Raw genomic sequence first — 6,422 nt, 5'->3', positions numbered from 1 at the left:
AATTGGACTTTTATATACTTTTCTGGGTTGTTCTAAAGTGTACATGAAATCAACGTACAATTCACCTAGACCAATGTGTATCCTTTTTATTTTATTCTTTTAGTTGTAAGTTTTTTTTGCTTTTTGGGTCATACCCAGCGATGCACAGGGGTTATTTCTGGCTTTACACTCAGGAATTACTCTTGGTGGTGGTAGGGGGACCATATGGGATGCTGGGAATCGATCCCTGGTCAGCTGCGTGCAAGGCAAACCCTACCTGCTGTTCTATTACTCCAGCCCCTGTGTATCCTTTTTAAAGAATTCTGTAAGGTATGATTATTAGAATGGTAATACATGCATATTTGTCTGAGACTGACAGCTTGCTCAGATTTTATTTAGTCCAGTAATAGAATCCACTCTCTAAGTCTCTAATAACAAGGACAAAGTATTGCATAATTTTATTTGCTGCTACTTAATGTTGGAAATGTGATCATAGGAACAGAAATTTGAGATAGTCCCATGATGATTTTGTTTTTGGGGCCACACCCAGCTCTGTTAAGACTAAGACTTATTCGGAGGGGAGAAGGCAGATGGAATAGAGAAGGGATCACTAAGAAAATGATGGCTGGGGGGCTGGAGCAATAGCATAGTGGGTATGGCGTTTACCTTGCACGCGGCCGACCTGGGTTCGATTCCCAGCATCCCATATGGTCCCCTGAGCACCGCCAGGAGTGATACCTGAGTGCAGAGCCAGGAGTGACCCCTGTGCATCGCCAGGTGTGACCTAAAAAAAGTAACAACAACAACAAAATGATGGCTGGAGGAACCAGTTGGGATGGGAGATGCATGCCAAAAGTAGATAATGGACCAAACATGATGACCTCTCAGTGTCTGTGTTGCAAGCTATAATGCCCAAAAGTTAGAGAGTATGGGGAATATTGTCTGCCATAGAGGCAGGGGAAGGGTGGGAAAGGAGGGGTATACCCGGGATATTGGTGGTGGGAAATGTGCACTGGTGGAGGGATGGGTGTTTGGTCATGTGAGATTGTAACCCAACCATGAAAGCTGGTAACTATCTCACAGTGATTCAATAAAATTTTTAAAATTAAAAAAAAAAAAAGACTAAGACTTATTCTATGTCCTGTGTTCAGGGATCACTCTTGTCTGGGCTCAGGAGACCATATCTGGTGCTGGGAATTGAATCTGGGTTTCCATGTACAAGAGAAGTGCCTCACCCACTGTATTATCTCTCCAGCCATCCATTTTTATATTCAGCAGTTTTTATGCAGGTCTGAACCAGAGAAGACTTAGGCATTAGTAGAAAAGCTGATGAAAGAAGTGTCCTAATAGTCTCAACTATTAATATATTATTATTTTTTTTTTTAGTTTTTACAAGTAAGTTTTTCTAATTTTTTATTCGCTGTCACTGTCATTCCGTTGCTCATCAATTTGTTCGAGCGGGCACCAGTAATGTCTCCAATTGTGAGACTTATTGTTTTTTTTTTTTTTGCCAGTCTCATGAGGTTTCTTTTTATTTCTTTTTTTTTTTAAAATTAATAGTTTATTTTTAATTAGTGAGTCAACGTGAGGGTACAATTACAGATTTATACATTTTTGTGCTCATGTTTCTCCCTTACAAAGTTTGATAACCCATCCCTTCACCAGTGCCCATTCTCCACCACCAGTAAACCCAACATCCCTCCCCCCCTCCCCAGTCCCGTCTCCCCCCACCCCACACTGCCACTATGGCAGGGTATTCCCTTTTGTTCTCTCTCTCTGATTAGGTGTTGTGGTTTGCAATAAAGGTGTTGAGTGGCCATTGTGTTCAATCTCTAGTCTATATTTGGCCCGCATCATCTTTCCCCCACATGACCAACAACCACATTTTACTTGCTGTTCCCTTCTCTGAGTTGCCCAGAATGAGAGAACAGCCTCCAAGCCATGGTGACAACCTCCTGGTACTTATTTCTACTATTCTTGGGTGTTCGTCTTGTAGTCTATTATTCTATATTCCACAGATGAGTGCAATCTTTCTATGTCTGTCTCTCTCTTTCTGACTCATTTCACTTAGCATGATACTTTCCATGTTGATCCACTTATATGCAAACGTCATGACCTCATTTTTTCTAACAGCTGCATAGTATTCCATTGTATAGATGTACCAGAGTTTCTTCAACCAGTCATCTGTTCTAGGGCACTCGGGTTTTTTCCAGATTCTGCCTATTGTAAACAGTGCTGCGGTGAACATATAAGTGCATATGTCACTTCGACTATACTTTTTGGCTTTTCTGGGATATATTCCCAGCAGTGGTATTGCTGGGTCAAATGGGAGCTCAACCTCAAGTTTTTTGAGAATCGTCCATACTGTTTTCCAAAAGGGCTGAACTAGCCGGCATTCCCACCAGCAGTGTAGAAGGGTCCCTTTCTCCCCACATCCTCTCCAACAGCGGTTGCTTTTGTTCTTTTGGATGTGTGCTAGCCTCTGTGGTGTGAGGTGGTATCTCAAGGTTGTTTTGATCTGCATCTCTCTGATGATTAGTGATGTAGAGCACTTTTTCATGTGTCTTTTGGCCATTCGTATCTCTTCCTTGGTAAAGTTTCTGTTCATTTCTTCGCCCCATTTTTTGATGGGGTTGGATGTTTTCTTCTTGTAGAGTTCAACCAGTGCTTTATATACCCTTGATATCAACCCCTTATCTGATGGGTATTGTGTAAATATCCTTTCCCATTCTGTAGATAGTCTTTGTATTCTGGTCGCTGTTTCTTTTGCGGTGCAGAAGCTTTTTAGTTTAATGTAGTCCCATTTGTTGATCTCTGTTTTTACTAGATTGTTTAGTTCCGTGTCATCTTTGAAGATACCTTTATCTTCAATATCCTGGAGGGTTTTGCCTACCTTGTCTTCAATGTACCTTATGGTTTGTGGTCTGATGTTGAGGTCTTTAATCCATTTTGATCTGACTTTTGTGCATGGTGACAGATCGAGTTCTAAGCCCACTTTTTTGCATGTGGTTGTCCAGTTATGCCAGCACCATTTGTTAAAGAGACAACTATTAATATATTAATAGTCATTAAATATGAACAAATACTGTATGCAAGAAAGAAAGAACAACATGATTTCTCCTACAAAGACTTTATGAGAAAAGATGTGAAGACAGATGCTTAAGAATTTATGATTGGTGGAAGTCGAGTTTAGAAAACATCACCTGCAGTGAAAATAGGCCACTAGATGGCATGCTCAGCCTGCAGGAGATGGGACATCCATAAATCTCCTGCACTCATGCTGGATTGAGAAAACATTATTTATTTGTTTATTTATTTATTTATTTATTTATTTATTTTGCTCTTTGGGTCACACCAGCGATGCACAGGGGTCATTCTGTCTCTGCACTCAGGAATTACCCCTTGTGGTGCTCAGGGGACCATATGAGATTCTGGGAATCCCGGTCGGCCACATGCAAGGCAAACGCTGTGTTATCACTCCAGCCCCAGAAAACAGATTCTTGCCAGGATTAATAAAGAGCAGATTTCCTTTTACCATTGCAAAGTTAATTCTGATTGTCTAAATTGTTAGTGATCATTTATTCACTAAGTATAGGTCAAAGAAACTCAAATGTCCTTGAAAAAACCAATTTGGAAGATGTTTCATAAAGTTTAAATTTTAGAGACATACAAGTTTAGGTACTCATTGTTTTTTAATATTTATAGAAAAATAATATTGAAGACAGCTTACGAGAACCACAACTTTTTCTTAGATAATTTTTTTTATGATCAGAGTCAAAAGCAGGTGGGAGAGCCTGAGCGATAGTATAGTGGGCAGGGAGCTTTCCTGTCACAACTGACCAAGGTTTGATATCTGGTAACCTATAAGGTCCTTCGAGCCCACCAGGGTGATCCTTGAGCACAAAGCCAAGAGTAAGACCTAAGCACCACCAAATATGGCCCAAAGACAAAAAAGCATTTGGGAAGCAAACTAACTTCACCTTAGTCAGCTTTACCTACTGACAGAGTACCCACTAGCCTACATAAGATGGCTAATTTATCACTGCCGAGGACTTTAGAAGGCAAATAAACAGACATAGACCTTGATTACCTAAGAGTTCCTGCAGTTCACAACAAATCATTCAAATGCACACATTTAAGCAAATTATTCAAGTAAAAAAACCTAATTTTTTGCCTCATTTGGGTAAAGGTGAATGCTATCTACCAAAGATCTAATAAGTTATCTAGTAAAGATTTCATTTTTCTGGTTTATATTGTTGGTTTGAGGTTGTTTAAAAACTAGGATCCAGGGGCTGGAGCGATAGCATAGTGGGTAGGGCATTTGCCTTGCACATGGCCGACCCGGGTTTGATTCCCAGTATTCCATATGGTCCCCTGAACACCGCCAGGAGTGATTCCTGAGTGCAAAGCCAGGAGTAACCCCTGAGCATCGCCAGGAGTGACCCAAAAAGGGAAAAAAAAGCTAGGATTCAAATTCCAATTATTTTTAAAATACATTTTTGAGCATCGATTAGGCAGAAATTAGAAGGTTGTCCTGTCAGACACGCTGTAACACATCCATGGTTGAATAGAGGAGATGGTACAGGGTTGGAAGCACTTGCCTTGCATAAGGGGGCAACCTGGGTTTGTTCTGCAGCACCACATGGTCCCCCAAGCACTGCCAAGAGTGACCCCTGAACACAAAGATAGGAGTAGCCCTTGAGCAACATGGGGTGTGCCCCCCAAAAAAAGCCAGAACCAAACCAAAACAAATCAGAACATCCATAGTTAACAGTAAACCAAAGTTTACTGCTAATAAAGCAAATCTGTATTGTGCTTATTAGCAAGATAAATACAGTCTGGGAATTTCAAATTTAAATCTTTATTCTACCACTTTCCAAACCCTGGTGCATTCCAAAACCTCTGACCTTACTTTCTTCAATTTGTGAAATGAAGGCGTTCAGTGGTACCTGCCACTGGTTGTTTGTTATGGCACGTAAGTGAAATAACCCTGTCCAGTCCAGTGTCTGATGCACACTGTGTAGTTACTGAGAATTGCTGAAATGACAAAGTTACCAAAAGGAGAATCTCAGGTTGACCATATCTTTCTGTGAAAGTCACTAACACTTTAACTATAGTCTTTTGGTGAGGTTTTTATCGAGACCTATGTGTGCTTTGCTGTCTGTGTCATCCACTTGCTGTTTGAATTAAATGCACTTTTGCTGATACTGGTCACTGTTGTTCTTGGTGAACTTCTGGCTCTTTTTTTCAGTTTCTCCAAAACTGTAAACATATCTTCACTGTATCACTGTCATCTCGTTGTTTGTCGATTTACTGGAGCAGGCACCAGTAACGTCTCTATTACACTCAGCCCTGAGATTTTTGCAGCCTCTCCTTACTCATCTTTCCCAATGATTTGAGGCTCTTACAGGGCCAGGGAAATGAGACCTATTGTTATTGTTTTTGGCATATCAAATACGCCATGGGGATCTTGACAGGCTTTCCCAAGTGGGCAATAGACGCTTGGTAGTTTGTCAGGTTCTCTAAGAGGGAGAATGAGGCTATTAGATGTCTTCCAGAAGCTTGGTTTTATAGTCTCTGGATGTTGGCCGTTGATGGGATTACATGGTGCCGGGGTTAGTCTCTGGATGTGACTGCCTAACTACTGGAAAATGGGGGATCTGGGTGGAAGAGGCCCAGTCCCAATCAGAGCAGCCTTGGAGATCTCGGCCCTGGGTCCTGCACACCTGGGTTCCTTTGCCAGCTCCCTCATGTGTGAGGCTCTTCTGAATCTGTGGAGAGTGGCCTGAGCATGGCCATGGCTGGGTTCTGGAGGTTCTCAACTGTCGAGGCTCTGCTGGGGAGGGCGGGGAGAGGAGGGAAACGCAACCCATCCCCTTCGAGGGGCCCTGGTGAAGACAGCCAGGTGTGGGGGCAAGAGACTGTGTAGCTCTTTTCTGGGAACTTGGTTTTATAGTCTCTGGATGTTGGCTGTTGATGGGATTACATGGCGCCAGAGGCAGTCTCTGTGTGTGACTGCCTAGTTACTGGAAAATGGGGGATCTGGGTGAAAGAGGCCCAGTCCCAATCCAAGCAGCCTTGGAGAGCTTGGCCCCAGGTCCCGCACATCTGGGTTCCTCTGTCAGCTCCCCCATGCGTGAGGCTCGTCGGAACATATCTTAGGGAAACTTAAGTCCTGGGTTAATGCAGCTCAAGGGCGATGCTCAGGGGTTACTCCTGGCTTTGCATTCAGGAATTACTCCTGGCGGTGCTTGGGGGACCATATGGGATGCCGCGGATCGAACCCGGGTCGGCCACGTGCAAGGCAAACGCCCTACCCGCTGTGCTATCGCTCCGGCCCTCAAGGTAATCATTCTTTTAGCCAAACACTCAGTCAATTTTCTGACAAAATGCATCATTGGTGCCTGATTAACTCAGGAAATGAGCCCGTTGCCCTGTGGCTC

The sequence above is a fragment of the Sorex araneus genome, chromosome 1, assembly GCF_027595985.1.
Source record: "Sorex araneus isolate mSorAra2 chromosome 1, mSorAra2.pri, whole genome shotgun sequence".
In the NCBI taxonomy this organism is placed as follows: Eukaryota; Metazoa; Chordata; class Mammalia; order Eulipotyphla; family Soricidae; genus Sorex; species Sorex araneus.
Note: the sequence above shows the minus strand (reverse complement) of the source record.